The sequence below is a fragment of the Colias eurytheme genome, chromosome 9 (genome assembly GCF_061535395.1).
Source record: "Colias eurytheme isolate Ceu_HAF_F1 chromosome 9, ilColEury1 Martin Lab GWU primary, whole genome shotgun sequence".
In the NCBI taxonomy this organism is placed as follows: domain Eukaryota; kingdom Metazoa; phylum Arthropoda; class Insecta; order Lepidoptera; family Pieridae; genus Colias; species Colias eurytheme.
The window spans coordinates 7,842,589-7,864,000 of NC_142988.1; the positions used below are offsets into that span (position 1 = coordinate 7,842,589).

Below are 21,412 nucleotides of genomic sequence, written 5' to 3' on the forward strand. Positions count from 1 at the left end.
CAATGAATGCTCACACGGGTATGTCGAACTCACCGAGGGCATAGAATATATCCCGAGGGCCAGAATCCCATTTAAAATACATAGTAGATTATACGCTTTCAGTGACGAGGTAATTCATCCGCATCTCGATGGATGCGTAGTTTGTGTTCCATTTTAATATTTTGGTTATTTACCAAGAGCCTATTGACTTCCAACTATTAATGTATACCTACATGTAATATAAGTCCAAAGAGCCTGGGCTAAACGGTTCCTATGGAGAGAAAACAAGAAAAAGGTGCAATAGGACAGAACAACGTCTGCTGGGGGAGCTATTTTCTTAAAAAAACTAAAGCAACAGTACAGTTATGGTGGAATAGAGTAGCTCATATAAACACTGAAAATATAACACCCCGTTTAGTCAGTTATGGTATAAAATAGGAAGTACAAGTAGTTACAGTAGAATCCGTTTATTATGACTCCGCCTATATTGACCAACCGGTTATTATGACGTAATTGCACTACGAAGTTTGGTTTTCATATAAAATTCTTTATAAAAAAGTCGGATATATTGACTTCCCTTACAGTGACATGCCGCTTATTATGACCCATTTTTAATAAATTATGTCTGGTTATAATGACCGGCATGATTCTTTACACAAAAATGTGGGAAGATTATGTTGACATTGATAGCGATCTCCTCATATCCGAAGAACCCACCGATGAAAATATCGTACAGAACATTAGTGCTAAGGAACAACTGGAAAGTGATGGGGAAGAGGAAGTCAAGGAATCACCATTACCTACCGCAGAAGAGCCATTAAAAGCTGCAGAATTATTGTCACGATTTGTTCACAGCAATATTGAAAATGATAATTTGACCATAGCTATGTCTTCTATACACAATAGTATTAGAGACTGTTTTTACAATAAAATGAAAACACAAAAGAAGACAAAAATTACAGTGTACACTTGTATGTGTTATTATAATAATCTGCTGATTACGTGCAATTTTGATTTTGATTTAATATGTACATATGCAAGTATACTATGTTTCTGTATTAAAATACTTAAATACATACATATTTACATAAAAAAGATTCTTCATTTCACTTAACGCTTTGTATGACGTCCGCTTATTATGACGTGTTTGTCGATTCCCTTCGATGTCATTATAAACGGATTCCACTGTAATAATTTTTTCCTGTATGTTAGCGTGCAAAAAACAGTTGCATCCTTTACGTAATGCCAAGATTGATGCTTGTATTCTCATTTACAGATCTTGATAAGAGGGACAGACAGCAGTTAAAACTGAATCAACCGAGAATACTCTTCATTGAGATCAGCTGTAGATAAAGCGAAACCGTCGACTATCTCTGTTATTGATGATAATAATGTTATATGTGTAGGCTATATGTATACGTGTAAAAATAAATAAATTACTTTTTATTATTAACAATTTTGTTACTATTAAATTATTAATATTGTCTTTTATATTATCTTCTGTTTCCTGTAGTGCGTTTCAACCTGAAGACCCGTTACCCGTTACGATTATAGAAGCTGCCTAAAATGATAAATATCTGTGTGCATACTATAATATTTTTGCAGTCAGTTTGTGCTTTACCTTACCTTACCTACCTTACCTTACAAGGTTAACAAAAATAAATGAGATTTTATACCAATATCATTTTCATTACAAGTATAATAACGCAGTCTAAATATTTTTAATTCCTTTCATATCTCTTAACTAAATGTTAAACATTTTTTTTTTTAAATTTAAATCTCAGATATCTGGTTAACAGAGTACTATGTTTTTCCGTATAAAACGATACCGGTAGAGTATCTCCATAAGTATGTACGCAATTAACTGCTCTATATTAGCTATAGTGTTAATTATAAACGTCTCATTGTTATATAAGGGTGCATGTTTGATGGAGATTATGTCCCATTGTTATGTAGCATACCATCTAGCTAAACTAATGATATTACGTCACTATTCGACACTATTATATGGTGTACCTACCGCAGAGTTCCCTGTGAGACTCGTTACACGTCCATAGTGTGTTGTCGGTGCACTTCAATTAAAATTAATATCATATGATAATTTAAAGGCAAAACAACTCAACAGGGACGCTATCCGAGCGCATTTAAACGACCAGTGCGATTAGGGTCTCAACCAAAAAGTGCTCCAAACCTCCATTAATATAATCGAGCGTCACTTCAAAGACTCTTAGTTCTAGCGCATTCCATTCGCCTCTTGCATATCTTTTTTAAACATAAAACCAAATGTAATAACTAGGTGATAAGGTGCACTGGTCCCTCCAATTCTACATCTCTTCCTGATAGAGTCAGACATTACAAGCTTATAGTATGTTCCATCACGATTCATGGCATGCCTGTTCAATCACACTGTGCGAGCGGGTTAAAAGGTACAAAAATATGTCGGCACTCTATGTAGAGTACCAACAAATACTAAAAATATTTTCAGGCCCAAGAAGACATCTCTTTTTAAGAATTTTCTTGTAAGAGACGGTCGTGAGAGAAATAAAGATAAATGTTTACTAAACAGTCCTTTAAGTAGTTCCTTATCTATAAATTGTAATTATCCTGATACCAAACGTTGATAACGACATACAGATATAAGCCAACGATTAAAACATTATTTTAATTAATATATTAAACTCTAGGTTGTTAGTGTACACTGTAGACTGTGAAAGTATGACATAATAAGGTAGAGGCAGCGGCGGCCGGCGCGCGGTTCGTTTGCGAAACGCCCGTCCGCGGTTGCGTCACCACTTATGGCTTAACTCGTCGTTTATATACAAAAATTCGTTTTGAGATTGCCCGCTGTATGTTGGAAATATACCGAATGTGTGCACTTACCCTAGATGTATGAAATGATAGAAACATCTGGCTTGAAGTATAGTATATGTAGGTAAATAGGATCGTTTTCTCTATTCAAGAAGCATTATAAAATTTCATAGGACGCTAATTGCTTCCAGCGTAAAATCAAAGCTTTTTTCTAATTTAAACTATTTGATAAAGAAAGTATTTAAAATCATATTTAGGTAGGCAAAACGATCACAAGAATTGTAATAGACATTCAATAAAATAGATATTTCATAATATCATGAACTTCTAGCTACCCTGTAGATGTAGAGGGGATAAGGCTATTAGTTCTATGAACTAATAGCCTTATGAACTAATAACATTAAATAGCCTAGCTAACAGAACCTTATAATAAAAAAATAAAAATAAAGTTGTTTTTAACTTTCGAAATCATATTTTAATTCTGTATGTTCTCATGCTCCTATGACACTTTGCTCGCTTAACCTGTATTTTGTCTTCCTACTCATTCCGACCTCAAAGTAACGGATTTGATGTATTAAATATTGTAAAAATTGATTTTCTATCACATCTCAATATTTATGTATCCAACCGCTCGTCAATTTAAAATGTATCATGCGCATAAATTTAAATTGAGCCGATTCCGTTATTTGACCCGATAGGTTATGTAGTTTACACAAATTATTGTCACACAGGAACGAATATCAAAAAACAAAAATAAATTAATATTAATTTCTGTTGTATGTTCATGTTTAGTTTTCAATAAAGCCTTCTGCTATCGCATTAGCCAATATTAATTATTGCAAATTATCTTTATACCTTTGTAAATAAAGTTTGGTGAGCAGAGTACCTAGTAGTACTTTATGTAAAGTGAATGTATTCCAAAAAAAATATTAGTCGCGGAAAAGGGAACTTAAAATACCTTTAAAATCTTGAATAAATGTAATATTTTGGTAGCGAGCTATAAGTTTGTTAAACTCAATTTACAACCTCATGACAAAAAAAATGAATAACGTTCTTTGCTGGTTAAGGTTACCTAGGTACTAAATTAATTTCTTTATGGTATTTCATTTAGGTGGTTAGGTGCTTAATTGATTTTTCGCACTAAAATATTCAAGTACATACTACTAAATAATTCAATGTCACTCGATAAAAAATAATCTATGATCGTAACATATTTAAGGCAGTGTTTAATATGCGTAAACCAGGTTTTATAATTAATTCAATTTAGAACGAGTTATGTACCCATATAATAGATTTTTTTTTAATAATATCACTGCATTTGAGGCCATAATAATATTACAAAACATAACTTGACTCTATGTTTATTACAGAACTATCCGAATACCTACCTAAATTTAATTTCGGATTCCATTAATTTTTATGTTATGTATTTGGAAATATATTATGTATTTATCATTTATCATGTTAATGGTAATGCCAGTTTTAACGTGATTATCACAGATTCATGAAAAAATAATAAGGCATCAATTTATGTAAAGAATTGATTTTAAACACTCAGTACACATGGTACTCAGCCATTTATATTTCAATTATTATTTTGTTAGAATTTAGATGGTAACACAGGATGGTAATAATAAATAATTATTGGAGTTGAAAAATATTTTTTTCCTTCGCGATTGGTTCGAAATTGGAATTTGGAATACAGCGGCGGTATTGGCGGTATGCTTAATTTTTTCTTTCACAATCACAGATAAAATTAACTAACTATAATAATGTAAAACGTAGGTTAAATAAAACTTAAAAATAAGAAATTTAAATAACGTACTGTTTTGATTTCTCATAATATTACGGTTTTTTTTATTTGTATAACAAACTCATTTTCATTAGTTTTTAACTTTTTAAAAGATCAATTTGAAACAGCGCCATCTAGGAGTAATATGGAAGTACTACTTCACTTGCTTGAATTTAGTGTTTTATTCAAGTTACACTAGATGGCGCTGAAATAAATATATACTCATTTACCATATTATTGCCCGAAAGATGTCATTATTATAAATACTTATATTTTCTTAATTTTCTTGTGATCTCTTATATATAAAAATGAATCGCAAAATGTGTTGGTAAGCGCATTACTCGAGAACGGCTGAACCGATTTCGATTTCTTTTTTTATTATATTCCTTGAAGTACGAGGATGGTTCTTATGTAGAGAAAACGTAAACATATACCACGGGCGAAGCCGGGGCGGACCGCTAGTTATTTATAATTATACAAAGGTAAATAAAATATTATGTACATATTTATTGTCCAGTCAGCCTGAAAATTACCAGTAAGGTCATTGAAGTTAATGCAATCATGGTTTGGATGTTTTAAAGTTTATTGGAATATATACTGAAGTACCTAGTACCACAGACTTAATAATATACTACGTATACAACTAGTACGTAATAATATGAGATCTTTTAGTGTCTGTGAAATATTTTATTACCTAGATGCCTTTTGCGATTCACTAGCTACCAACCAAGATCTTTCTACTTGTCAGGAAATTTTTTGAACGCCTGAACAAACTTTAATTGAACTGGATGATCAAGGAGTAGGTAATTAGGGTTACAATTTAACTTGCACATAACTATAACTTGTGTTTATTTTTTATCCCAAAAGTGAAATATTTAAGTAAGCACTCATAACGAAATTTAAAATATACCGAAATTATTTAATTATTCCTGCATTTAAAATTTACGGATTGAAATAAGACATAGTAAAAAAATGCTGTTTGTAACAATTAACGACCGAATTCGGTACCAATATAAAGAACATGACGTTATGATCACATCGACATAGGTACATACACAGACTAATAATAATATACATACTACGTATACAAGTACATACATTAAAATGATATCCAATTTAAACCTTAATCTATACCTTAAAAAAATAATTCTTTAATAATCAGTTATTTAAGATGTCTTAACTCTTAAATATTATCCGTTTTCATCAAAAACATATACAAAGAAGCGACTATTTGTTACGTGTAATTCATTGATGAATTTAAAATAGTATAATAAAAATCAATCATCCACTGGTCGCACCTGATATATGAAATGCTAGCAACCCCAACGCGGGCATTGAACGCCGATGACTTTGATGTAGGGCGAATATAGGCCTCCACAACTAAGCCTCTCCCGCCTCACACCACCAATGACAGACGGACCTTGGTACACAGTATACTGCATAATGTCACACCTTTTGTTAAGTTCATAAAAATGTCACCAAGTTTATTAAGCGTGAGGGATATGAAGTATGTTAAATGGAGCTAAAGATTATATGGAAAAATATATTTTATACGATAATAATGTAAAATTTCAATTCAATTTTTCAGCTCATTTAATAATTTAGGCATGTCTTTGTAGTAGACAAAAAATGAGGTTATCTTGATAATAGAAACCGGTGGTAATTGGTAATATGTACTATATAATGGCGATTCAAAGTGCTGCTAGAAGAAGTCTAATAAAATCATTGAGTTTGACATTCTGGTTCCATGTTTACAAACCACGAACTGTGTGTCCACTGTTCAGTCTTTGATAATATGAAAGACTGGAAAATTGAAGCAACCAATGCCTTCTATCAAATGAAACAGAAATTGATCACCACAACACACCACAAATAATTCTTTATACGTATCATCAGGCAACGTGTTTATAAACATTGCTGTAACCAACGTGTATTATATAATTTTCACTACATAATTCGTTGTACAAAGACCGCGAATTCATTCACGATATTTTTACGACCCTCCAAGTAAAGATGTCATTGCTCGGTGACCTTATAACCCCAAAAGGATTCGGATTAAAACGTGTGAATTTGAAAGTGTGTGAAGAGTCTAAGTTAGAACAATGTTTCAGTTATGTTATTTTCATGAAAAATTATTATTATAAGAATTAATTAGACACGAAGGTATACGTAATGTTAAGAAGTAGTTGTATAAAGAAATTCAATAATTTAACAAACATTTTTTCATTATTATTTCATAAAACCTATAGTAGAGTCCATGCTATTTTTACTAATTTAATTTAAGCTAGTCTAGACATCAAATTGAGAAAATATCTAAGAAAAACTTAGGATTTGAAAATAGCCGACCCTAAGGCGGCGGCCTTGCAGTATTAAAAAAAATACAGATAGAAGCTCATAAAATATAGCTCATTTTATAAGCATAATTAACATCAAAAATCCCGTCTAAGAAAAACAATTACAGGATTTCCAGAATAATTAAATCTTTACGTTGAAAATATAAATATAGATCTCATAAAATTACAACCGAGTAACGAAGCAAAGTATAACTGTCGATTTCTTTCAAGCAAAATTAAACAAGAACCCCATCTAAGAAAAATAATTAGAGGTTTTAACCAGTATCTGAGATGTTGCTTTTCATCCCGTGAATAATTAAATATTTACGTTGAATTTATTAATACATTTAATAAAATTACAACTGAGTTGGAAGCAGAGTGAAATATCGACGGAGCCCGCCCACCCGACACCCCCACCCGTTTCAGCTACAGGCTTTCAGACGACCGACCCTTTCAAGGTCGCAGACTAACGCATACACGCACACTACGCACATACACACGTAATAGGTACCTGCATTTTATGCGCCGGCCATTAAACTTTAGCATTTTATAGACTTACTAGTGGTCCGCCCCGGCTTCGCCCGTGGTACCTACATGTTTAAACTATCTATGTTTAAATATCTCTCAAGTTGGATCGAACTGCACATGGTGTGCGAATTTTATTATAATCGGTTAAGTGGTTTAGGAGTCCATTGAGGACAAACATTGTGACACGAGATTTATATAGGTATATTAAGATTATGTACGTAGAGTATATGTAAAGTTTAGCGAATCTAATGATTATTATTTGTTGATTACACAATTATTGATTCAAAGGCTTTTTATATAGCCAAATGAAGTGTATGACATCGTTGTATAGTTTTTCATTTTCCTTATTATGTTTCATAAAAATAATAACATGATTACTTAAAGAGTTTTATTATTAACTAGCGGTCCGCCCCGGCTTCGCCCGTGGTACATATTTCGCAATAAAATTTCGCCTTTGTTCTTTCTCAGGGTATAAAGATTATCTGTGCCAAATTTCATCAAAATCGGTCCAGTAGTTTATGCGTGAAAACCATACATACATACATACAAACCTTTCCTCTTTATAATATTAGTATAGATATATTTGAAAAATGAATACTCTATTTAGGTATATACATATATATACTTATACCTTACGGTAAAGTTAAATTATAAATATATTTAGACTATAGCAAGCTACTATAGTTATTATTCTGTGTCTATACTCTATAATTAGTTACTTACCTATATTAATTGCGCCGAATTTGCTAATATTTAAAAATTAAAAATAAGTGTTAAAGTGTATTTTCAAAGAATAATCTTTATAAATATGAAACTTTTTAATTAATATATACATAATTTATACATATTATATTTTATTCTCATGTTAAACAAAAATAAATCTAAACAAACTAAAAGGAATTATGTATTTTGATGACATGTTTCAATTGAATGTTAAAGTTTATTAAAATAGAAAGTAAATTAAACTTCATAAAAAAAAAAGTATTTTGGTTACCCCTGGTGGGACTCGAACCCACAATCCCCGGCTTAGGAGGCCGATGCCTTATCCATTAGGCCACAGGGGCTGATGCACGGTGTTACGAAATTATGCCTTTATTTCTGTAGTAAATTAATTTGAAAAAAAAAATAGGTAATGTAGTTATAATATTGCACGCCTCATGAGCGAAGCGTTGAGGTGGGTACTACTGTCACTTCGCGCAAAACATCTGATTTTTCAAACTTAAAATGTCTTTATGTATCATACATTGCACTTGTAAGATAATACATACACACACATATTAAGAAAAAAACACTATTTTTAACGTTCATGATATTTTTGATGTCATTTTTGTTATTTAAACTAGTTAAAAAACAGTTTAAAAAAGTTCTGTCTTGGACGTCCGTGTGTCTGTATGTGCGGATCCTTTTTCTTGTTAACACGATAGCGACCGAAATACTTTACTAATCGAGTCTTTTTTTTTCTCTTACGCTTGAGTATGCTCAGGAATAGAACCCTTTCATTTTTCAGGGTCTGATTCGATGTGGTTTAATTGTTATTAAATAAACAAAAATAATAATTAATAAATATTTATTAAAAAAAAATTATGAGGCGTGCACTTTTGGATTTTCCAAATTTTTTTGTATTTCTTGTTATGTAACATAATGCAGTTTAATGCAATCGTTTACTCGTTTTGTAATGTTTAAATTGAGATTAAACTTCTTATCGAACCATTTCAAGGTTTCACAAAACATGTAGCATGGAAGTTCTAGCTGTATTATAATTTTTTACAGTTACTAAATATGTATAGACAAACTAAAAAATATTTGCCCTACAAAACATAAGATTTGATCAATTTGCTTTGAATATCCATTTACATTGTAGAAAATTAAAGACTTAATAATAGATAGGTAGTGTTTGTATACAATATAATATTATGTTCTTAGTGATACCATCAACCATGGACCAATTGATCCATGGTGATGATACACTGCTACGTTTAGTAAAAATTAAAATACATTGTAAAAATAAATTGCCTAAACTTGTTAGCTAATTATATACGAAACATAGTACATAAATAAAAAGATATAATACCATGAAATTTGTCGACGTCATGGTAATGCATTTTGGAGTACGCTCACGACTGAAGGGTGCTCTAGCGCGCCTGCATTCAGGTCATTCTTGCTTTTTTAATCGTTTTTCATGTTGCACGATGGTTCACAAGATGCTTCTGGAATCTTCTATGGGATTTATGTGACTCGTTATGTAATAGGAGATTATGTGAACAACATTTTATTGATTCGTTTGATTGAAAGGTCTAAGCTAACGGATTAAAATTGAAGTTATAGTTTTTGAATAAAAGCTCATGCCACATCCCATTCAAGATTTTGTAGTACCCGTATTGAATCAGTTATAGTTACATAATTAATAATAGTAATACCGTTATCGACTACCGATAATTAGTCAATTTCCATCTATACAGAATGGAATTTTCCTGTTGTGACTGTATGATTATCTGCCCCCAAGGGATGTAGATTTTCCTCATTTATTTTCAGTAACATTCAAAATAAAAGTAAAATTCAGATTTAGTCCCATACGGACACTTGAAATAATTTCAGTAAAACAAATTTTCATAATTCACAATTCGTATAAAATGCATAGGTGAGTTATTTGCAGCGATTCCCTCTAGATACATTAAAAATCAAAAGTTGCTGTTGCAATAGATAATGCTCTATATCACGTGTTGTACCATATGCAGAATCGCACAGATAAGAAAAAATTCAAATCAAGATCATCGTCCTTAACTTTGAGACGAATGTGTCACAGGCGTCTTTAATGTGGGTCAGATGGTCCCGCTTCTAAGTTTACTTAAAGATATCGTTCTGGAAATATAACGGTTTAAATATTCGCTTTGTTTAGTGATGCCAGTGTCTGGAAGGTGTCTTGAGTAATTGAAATGCGGGTCTGGCGTTTAGCATAATCATGTATGCATTCGCGTGGCCGATACATGGTCGTACAAACAAAGATAAACGCAGGATTATATTTAAGTAAAAAATTGTGAAATTGCCCTTCAAACTGTTCTACTGATTTGAGAGGACTGTGTTTGCCTTACAAGGATTACACGATTTTAATTATCAGAACACCATTCTTAACTCTAATACAAACTCATACTTAACACAGTTAAGTAGTCATTCATTAGTTCATATAATACTATACACAAATACAATAGGGTTGCATAAATAGGTACCCGTATCGAAACTGTCTCAAACCCTCCGCCTTTAACAGACACAAAAGTTTTGTGTTCATAATATTCGTATTGTCATCGTGAATAGAGCTCAGTCTGTGTGCTTAAATGGTTGTTGGAATACGTTAATCCCTAGTGTTTTGCGTATCTTGGGGATTTGCCACGCAGTTAGCATTGGAAATTAAAGAATTTATATTCCGAGAGTGCCCATGCCGTGTCCGTAGTTTTGACGCGAATGTGATTCACTCGGTGCTTTAGAAGAGAATTCATTCAAGCAAATATAACTTTGAATATAGATTGAAGATATATAAGTTAACAATATATTAAGTGACCGTACCCTGTCTTTTACACTCTTGTATTGAAGCATTTTAAGGCTCTCATTGATTTCAATTTAGTGCTAATAACCGAAAACCGGTGTCACCTAGTTATAACTCTACCACCTTAAGGAATAAAACAAACAAACGGTTTTTCATTTATGGAGAATGAAATGAAAATAACCTTATTCTTACAGCCAGTAAACAGGAAGTTGACGTTGAAGATACTGTCGTACTTACATAAAAATATACATTGACTATGGATGAATGAAATGGTAAGCGTTTGCCCTGCATTTTACATGTCTGGATTTCTATAAGATTGTACTATGTAGGTACTTGGTAGGTACAATATTGCATTGTCATTCTGTATGGTAAGTTATTTGGAATCGATATAGGTATGGAGAATACTCGATGGTAGAGGATTGGTTAAATTACAAAAAGTGTCTCTGCCAAGAACATTTTTTGACTACTGAAGTCCGTAACCAATTTCATAAGTAAATATTTTTAAATCATAATATCTGTTTCAAAATTGAGTACAAAATTTCATCCGTACATATGTCGTGGTCATATCGTAGATTTGACCATTTCGTGAAATGGCCAATCATATCATGAAATGACCAAATTTACGATATGGCCACGACACATACATATATACATACATACCTAGGTACGTACATTTTAAGTTAAAGAAAAGCTTGTAAAATACTTCATCCAATGTGACGAACCGTAAATATAATTCAGTTATATTTACAGTTCGGTTATAGAGAATTAATTAACAACGCTCTATTATTGTTATAAAGAAAAAAACTCCTGGCCTGAATCGAACTTGCTTTAACATAACTAGGTACTTAATTTAATTGACATATATATATAAAAATTAAAATTAGTGTTTATAGCAGTCATTCATTTTAAACAAGTTTTGCAAGATCATCCACCTTGGAGATGTACAGAAAATATTTTATTATTTATAATTGCTTATGCCGTATGCATAAAGCGTAAACGACAAACCAACGATAAATCATTTTTATTGGTCGAACCCAACTTTTTGTGCGAGATTCGGATTTTATAGCGAAAATTATTTTATTCGGTATGTTTATGGATGTACCTGTTAAGGTTTTATCGCTTACAGGTCATACAATATTCAAGTTAATGCTTTTGGTTAAGTGTTCGTGACTGATTGTGTCGTACAGCCAGCTCGTGTGATGTGGCGAAGCGATTTCGAACTCATAAATATCCATCAACACTCATTAAGCGTCATGTACCTACCCTGAAGTACTCATACCAGACACTATTGACTACACTTGAAGTTGGACCCTTTAGAAAACTGTATTATTTTCTAATATATCTTCACTATATAATATCAGATCAGATTACATATTAACATCCAATGGCAGTAAGCCGTTATGGTTGTGCTTATAAATATGTATATTCAAATTATGGCATAGTTATCAGTTATCAATTGATATATTATGTTATGACGACATAAAAATGCTTCTTAAATCTTCTCGTATACATTGCATAAGAAAAATATTGTTGAATCATCGACAAAACTGTTTGTCTTCACCTCGCTTTCGGTCGTTATTCGTGTGTCATTACACATTGTTTTTGCCGGGGTATTTTGACGCCTTTAACAGAGAAATGCACCATTAAATCATTTTAATGGTCGTTTGTGCCGCTAATGCGTCCATACTGAGATTAATTCTGGAATACCAATAATGTGTATAATTATCTATATACATTATGAGTGGCGAGTTTAAATTAAGTGCTTTGGAAGTAAAATTCAGCTAGAGGCGAAAGTTTTGAGCATGAAACCAATGAAAATAAAGATATTTGAGAATTATTACGTGAGATATTCAATTGTGTGCATTTATTCGACAGATAAATCAAACGAATTTCTGAAGTAATTAGTGACTGCTCGTAAAGATGAATCAAATCAAAATTTAATTAATTATAATTTGTAATAAATTTCATTAAAGCTGTTACTTTTATGACAATGCAGATAATAAATTAATAACTTGATGGACGAATAAGATGAAAATTGATTAATAAAGTTCTATTAAAATATTATTCTTGGAATAAGATTCATCGCATGCGATATAACAAACAAAGCTTCAAATTAATAATCATGTCATCTTATTTCTAAACATTGATAAATATATTATGTATCAAAAGTTAATTGAATACCAATCGTTAGCTCTGACCTTCTATTAAATGGTTATTTAAACTATTATTCATATTGATTAATTAATTTATATTATCTAACGACTCAAACATTGTTACGTTAAGAAACGCATAAAAAAATATTGGCTAATTGAAAGACACAAATATTATTGAAAATACAACATATAATACACATTATAGTTAAAATAAAACTAAGAAACAAGATGAACTCATGAAATTGATATAATATTGTCACCGATCGTTGATTGGTGCCAAAAGCTCTACAGGAATTGAAATCTACAGGAAGACTCTAAAGGAATTGGTTACAAAAAACACACAATATGTGTTAAAACGTCTCTTGAAGTTTAGTTTAGTAGTATAAATTTTGACCTGTTCATTTATCAATAGTCAATACATAATATACAAAAAAGCAAACACAAATGCAATAAATAAGATTTGAAATGAACATTGTAAATCTTCTTAAACCAAGTTGCCTCGTTCCAGTGAAAGCTCCAAGGATATCCAATCATAGCGATTTCGTCTGAAAACGCTCCGAGCTGAAAATCAGGGATGACCTAGAACGCAGAGGTTAGACTGAAAGTGGAGGGGATAGACGTGGGTGGGGGAGTGCATCCCAAGGTTAGCAGCGAAGGCCGAACCTGTGAAATCTTATATAGATCAAGAGCCCACGACGGCCAGACTTTCCTTTCTTTCGGAAAGTTGAAAGTTTCTCTGTATAGGTATGTCTCCTATACAGATAAGAACGACCAGCGACTATCAAGTTTGGGTTGTGGTTACTTTGGCAGGAAACAGGTAGTGTAGGTGTATAAAATTGTACCTAACTTTCATTATAGTTTAAAAGCTAAATTTTATATATGTTACTTGGGGACCTATAAAAAGACATTACCTTAAGAGCCAGACAGTTTTCATGGTTCTTACATCTAGCCAGACACATTTAAAAAATAACTAACATATCATCAAATTCACATAACTACCTAAAAGCGTAACAAATATGAAATAACCCACTAAAACATTAGTTAACTATAATTATTAAAAAAATAAAAGTATAATATATAAGTAATAAAGTTATTACTTATCTTTTACGGGGGTTTATGTTGATGAAATTTCACGTATCTCGATGACACAATAAAAAAGTCATCGGGATACGTGAAATTCCATCAACATAAGTCTAAGTAAAAGATAAGTAATAACTTTATTACTTATATATTATACTTTTATTTTTTTAATAATTATAGTTAACTAATGTTTTTAGTGGGTTATTTCATATTTGTTACGCTTTTAGGTAGTTATGTGAATTTGATGATATGTTAGTTATTTTTTAAATGTGTCTGGCTAGATGTAAGAACCATGAAAACTGTCTGGCTCTTAAGGTAATGTCTTTTTATAGGTCCCCAAGTAACATATATAAAATTTAGCTTTTAAACTATAATGAAAGTTAGGTACAATTTTATACACCCTTACTACCTGTTTCCTGCCAAAGTAACCACAACCCAGACTTGATAATCGCTAGTCGTTCTTATCTGTATAGGAGACATATACAGAGAAACTTTCAACTTTCCGAAAGAAAGGAAAGTCTGGCCGTCGTGGGCTCTTATATTAATAGTCCTTTTATTTCAGCATTGACTATTGAACATCTTACTCCCACACAGTAGGTACTCACAACTTCTTGAGACTGACGATATTTTATTTGTTGGTAGTATATTAAATAGACACCTAAACCATTTTGCTTTTATATTTTTTTCAGTGTGTTATATAATACTTTCAGCTAGCTCTTAAAATAGGCGGGAATTTTTTAATGTGTTTAGAATCGATTGTATTTAAGTTTTTAGGGTATTCATACATGAATCAGCAAATTATGGTAATATTTAATATAATAAAAATTAAAAAAAAGTATGAAATATGAACCTACTGTTTTTTTTATAATTTTAAATCAAAGTTTGAATTTGAAATATGAACAATGGCTGATATAAATAATATCAAGATGACTGTAATAAAAAAAAATATTTACGGAACAATTGCCGCTCATAATTCATCGTTACCCCACACAGCTAAGCACTGACATACTCTATCGGATAGAGTCTATCCCTTTCCTTTATTGCATGCTCATCTTCATATATTGATTTATTAACAATTAACATGATGACTGCATTTTTGTCTTTGAATGTGAATTTTTATTATGTCATTCATTTTGTGTGTAAATATAGAGATCCTATAATATTTTTAAGTCTGTAGATAAGTTTTGATTTTTGATGTAACTTCATAAAATTACGTTTTACAGTACTTATACCTAATTGAAAAAGAAGCAGAAACGATGTGTCATTTAAAAAAAAAAGGTCTGAATAATATCACCAAATAAAGTGCAGTTGCGCGTTATTTAACCAAACCATAAAATGCATAATGTTTATCCTCAAAATTACCTAATATCCTACAGCCGAGTTCAAGGTTGGTCGCGCTGAACAAATCGCATCCCTTCGCACCCTCTGCGCTTTTATCAATACCGTGGCCTGCAGCGCCGTCTGACGGCGGACGGCAGTACCGTACGGGCCTCCAGTGCGCACGCTCCGTATCCCTGACGTTACCGCATTTACATTGTCCACAACTCTTTTGCCCCTAAATCAATTCTTTCAAAACATTCCATATTCCTAGATTCTCGATATTCCTGCACTCATGTTACCCGCGTAATCCGCGAGCGACCCGCGTCGGGCAGCGGGGATGCGCTAAGTAAACCGCCTCGTTTCGCGGCACTCTAATGTTTATTATCGCACATCACTGGATACTATTTTCGCCCCAAAAGTACACAGGAGCTTGAGCGGTAAGTGCTTATGTTTTCGTGTGTTCTGTTTTTCAATCCGCATTATGTTACTTTCAACGAGAGAACGGAAATGAGGTTATACTTCAAATAGGTAGCTAGGTAGGTCACTAACAGGGTAACACTGCATAGCTATAGCCATATGCGCAAGTCTGGTGCTATAACTGCATTTTCAGATATTTATTACTGAAATAACTGATTTAAGTAGAGTTAATGGCTAAATAATGATTTTATATCGATATAATATGTAACTTTATTTATGAATACACTTATTTATGTCAGCAATCACAAAAAAGAAGCATAAACATAATAAGATTTTTATTCATATTTTATTTTCTCACTAGAGGTCCGTAAATTCGCAATAAAAAGTAGCCTATGTCCTTTCTCGGGTATCAAAATATCTCCATACCACATGCAAATTGGTTAAGTAGTTTAGGCGTGTTTGAGTAACAGACAGACAGACAGACAGAGTTACTTTCGCATTTATAATATTTGTGTATGGATGTTAAAATATAGATAAATATTCAAGTATAAGCGAACAGCCATGGTTTCGGTCTTTAAGATGAATGAGCAAAATCAAAACAGTTCTACAGAATATAAGGATAACTAAATGTGACACATACTTAGATTACAAGACATATAATATACAGCTTTACCTTAGCGCGGAAAAGGACACTTCGCATCATAAATAAATTGCAACTTAAAACGAAAATAGTTAACAATACCCACATTGCGTAGAGACACACGAGGCAGATGCATTTCACGAAACTCTACAGAACAATCGATCAGTGTAACATTTATCTATCCCTATTCTTAAAGGGGTTAGGTTTTGATTGCTATAGTTAGGGTGCTTTTTTCCCCATTCAGTTTTAGACCTCGTGTGTGTAAAGCAAATGCAGTTATCACTTGCTCTACAAACAGTAAACATATTCTCATGACAAATACAAAATATCTTCTTAATGTATTTGCAAGTATTATTAGTCGATATTATATTATAATTACTATACATTAATGAACTTATTCCTCTTATAAATTATTATCATTTAAACGCATTTTATTCATTCAATATTTTGCGCTAGATACCGTACACAAATAACACAAAGACTACTAAACTTATGAATGATGTCGCAACGGATACATACCACCTTGAGATGAAGTCCAAATTAATAAAATTGGTATGTGAATTCACTTTTTTTGTCAGATGTGGAACGAGCAGATGTCACCTGGAGGAGTAACATATGCCGGACGCGACTATTAATATACCTACTATATATTAGTTATTTTACCGTTGCAAAACTGTTGTTTCTATGTCAAATACATTAAGAACTCCATGGCGTAAGGTCTGAAGTTATAACCTTTATATAATATTCTGTTGTATTCGATAAATACCTATAGATGATATAATTTATTACAATTGCTATAGAAATTTGAAAAAGTCCATCTCCGTTCCCATAAATCAGAATCGTTTATAACGTTTCGAACATAAAGTACGTTCACAACATATTATATTTCCGGGTTGGAATCTCGATGTGCTCAAAATATGAAAACACCAGGAAATCATAAAAAGGACCAACTTCGAACCTTATTACGTAGAAAGTAGGAACAGGCGAACCAATATTCCAATACGCAAGATGTGGCATAGCACACGTTGCTTTCAACAATAAAATAAAAATGCGGAGGACGGCACAATCAGTGCATTACCCAATATTTACCATCCTTTGTCCACAGTGAATGATGTCGTTTTGCATATTACACGTAATTCCTTTGTATCCTGCCCTGCATTCAATCGTGAGAAAGTGGGGCAAGTTCATGGTCATACAGCATCAGTTGTTCGTTCGACGAGTGTTTTTGTTTCCTATGTAATCGAGGGGCCTGTAAAACCCGTTCTAGTGCTAAAAGAACTACGATCGGTTAATAAAAAGCGTGTCCTATTTCTATAAAGGGTATCGCTCTATGAAAGAACTTCATCTAGCTGTTACACTAGTTTTTACTTGGTTTCTTACTAGACAACTGGCCTTTGTGAAAATTATAATGTATGTACATCTGTCCGAAACATTGTGAAATTAATATTTTCTATAGATACATAAATAGTTATGTATATTTATAAAAAACTTAGTAAGTTCAAAAACTTTATTTTAGGTAAAAACACGCTGTTTCATATTATAACAATGTGAAGTGTTAGATTCGTTCGCATTAAAAAAACGATAAACGTTTAATGTAGGGCTGGTCACTAGGATATAAATGTCATAAAACAAGGTTTATAGAGTATCTTACCTTGTATCTTAATGTGCTACGAAATGTAAAAGCTTTTAAATTGAGAGCTTTTCTGGAGAGAAAAATATAACAAACAATAAACAGCTGTTTGTCTTCGGCCTACTGACATCAATGTTTTAAAAGAAGTAATGTTTTAATGAATGAATATCTCTTTAAGATTAAAACCTGTGTCCATATTTTGTAATCATAATTTATAAACATACAACTTTTAAGAAGATTAGTAATTGTAGGTATCTTTAGTTGTTAAAAATCATTTGGTTTAAATCTGCAACATACTTAGTTTATAAATCACATAAAACATATCACAACATAATAAATATGAAACAATTTTAGGTTATAAATTTTTGAAAGACATAATTTTCGAGGCACGTGTTGAGTTCATATATTTATGAGAAAATTCGTCACAGAAAACTTACTACATGTGCAAAATATTTTCTGCCTAAAAGGCGGCGTATTTTCCAGGAATATACTTATTTTATTCCTACTTCTTTTGTCACTTTATCTTTGTGCTTGATACGGATACATTTGACTTGGCTAGGTTTGAATTTCGTTTGATGTATTTCTGGTAACTGCTTCAATTGTTACTTTGTAACAAAACAATATTACATTTTAGAACAAAGGCGGTTCCGATGAACACAAATCAAATATATTTTATTCACAAAGCGAAGCCCTTAAATCCCTTAATAAGCTATAACTATGAAACTCTGTAAGTTTCAGAAGCGAATTGTTTACTGTTTGTTTCAAAACAATACGGTGTTTTCAGTATGTTAAATAATCATGGGGAAATTTGTAGGGAATCAGACTTCGATTGTTCAGGTAAAAAGTACCTACAACAAAATCCAAACTCCTTACAAAATATTAACTTATTTTTTAAATTATATTTCTATACGTTTAGATTATCCTTTAATATTGACGATCATATAGCCGATATGCCAATGAATAAGCGTTTCCAATACCTACCTGCTCTTTACAAAAATTTAATTTATTTGGGCAGAAAGTTATTTTGTATGTTGTATAAATTTACAAATAGCGAATGTAGCAGATCGTGCCAATAGTATTTGAACGATAAATCAGTTTTGATCCTTATTTATATTGTGTGATCCGGTTCAATCTGGTAAACCAATGTAGTTTGTTCAAATAAAAATAAATAGTTATATGTATTATTAAAGGTCACATTCATTTGAAATCGATTCACAAACTAATTTAAGGTAATTTTCAGAGAAAGCCGCTATATTAAAAACTCTTAAGCCTTATTGGAGTAATAAATTTGGGATCACCAATTAACCGAGACAAATATAATATCTAGCAGGGCCCTTCCAATCTACCCTAAATCACTTAATTGGGATTAAGGACACATTCTATAGACAGGTCATGCTGTAGAGAAACAATTTAGTTACACAGCCGAGCACATACTGGTGCAATAAATTGAAGTAATCAATTTAAAGAATTCAGAATTAAATAAGTCGCCAGTGCGATAGTAAACCACTGAACGAATTATTATCAATTTAATTTTCAAAAAAGTTAATATAGAATATGCAATTACTAGTAGCTCAACAGTATCATAGCTACTACTTAACATTACGATGGTGGACGAAATTACTTCAAATACCTATATAAAAATCTTGAGAGATAAGCTGCAAAAATAAAATTAAAGGTAACAAAGCGCGTAATATTTCATAATTATCGTCTTTGTAACTTGTCGTTAGAAGACCCAAAAAAACGTCGAGCCATCGACCGCACGCTAATATATTCCTTTCAAATTCAACACCATTGTGAGACTACACACATATCGTCACAAAAAGTATCGGACTAAAAAAGAAACATTTAAGTTGTGTCCTCTAATTTACCTTCAAGCTCGTATTTCTCGTATTAATAATACGAAAAACAATGTAGAAGTAACTTTTGTGAAGTATCAAAATTAAATGAAACCAGCGTGTATTATTCATGACTTATCTGCCGTGTAAAAATCTAGAACATTCCATGCAACCTCCAATTATTGCGACTTGCGAGTAAAATATTATCCTCATTAATCAAACGTTGGGAAGCAGAAACGAAAATGACATCATTAAGTAAGGTTTAAATAACGTGAATTGTGTAGATGCTAAGTAAAAAACCAGGTTCAAACTAAACTTATTCAAATTGTAAGGTAAAAATCGCTTTTTACATTTTGATGTCATTACATTCAACTTTTTTTTCGTAAAAAACGAAGCTTTGACACAAGAGATTTCAGTCTGTAATTTTGCTGTTTGCTTCTTATATTGAAACACGAGAAGCAGCACTTTTTATTTAAAGCAGTTATTATTTTAAACTTCTTGGACATAAATAAAACAATTCTTTCACTATCTCTACCTCCACGAAATAGACGGAATACTTAAGTACCTTGACGTAAAATTATAATATGAAAACGAGAACGTTAAAAAGATTAACTTAATCATTATTTGAATTGTGAATCTGAATCTATAGTACATTTCAGTATGATCTATGCCATCTAGACTTCGATTAAATATTGAGATTAGCAACAAAATGCTCATTGACATCATATGAATGTAACTTACCATCGAGCATGTTCAGAGAATCTCAGGTAAAAAATTATCTGATGCATACATTTTGTATATCATCTAAATTATAATAATGTAATGAATGAAACTCTTAGAATTATCTAGCATTTAACCTTCGACAATACTGGTAGAGTCAGGACTCTATGTTATGATTTTAATTTATATACACCAATTTTTCTAAAATAACATAAGAATTCTCACAACTAGAGAGCATTTACATTTACGAAAAATGTTTTATTTATCGTTTGAGAAATACTATTTGATGTAATCTGTGTCAATATCAAGATGCGGTAAAAAAAGTTACGTACAGGAAAAATAAGTGTATATCTTGTACGTGGCAGATTTTTTTATAAGGCAACCCTATGTTAGGTCGGTAGAGCTCATCAGTCATCGGCCTCGACTTCCGGCATTTCATAGTTCAATGCCTGGCCAGATTTGCCTCGAAGCGGCCTTCACAATATTTGGCGCATACAGGCTGTCCTAGATACACTTTGAACGTAATCTTAGTAGTTAATGAGTCTATTTTACATCACTATGAAGAAGAATTCTAATAAAACCCAAGGCGTGGTGTGTTAGCTTGGTATTCGATCATTAAAAAGTTTTTTTAACGGATTC

The 21,412-nt window shown here is 31.9% G+C and overlaps 1 non-coding gene across 1 annotated transcript; it reads right to left on the reverse strand.

The window, feature by feature from the left end:
- Positions 1–8,431: 8,431 nt before the first annotated feature.
- Positions 8,432–8,504, reverse strand: TRNAR-CCU (transfer RNA arginine (anticodon CCU)). The gene has a single exon. It is a non-coding gene; the product is annotated as a tRNA-Arg (tRNA).
- Positions 8,505–21,412: the final 12,908 nt, after the last annotated feature.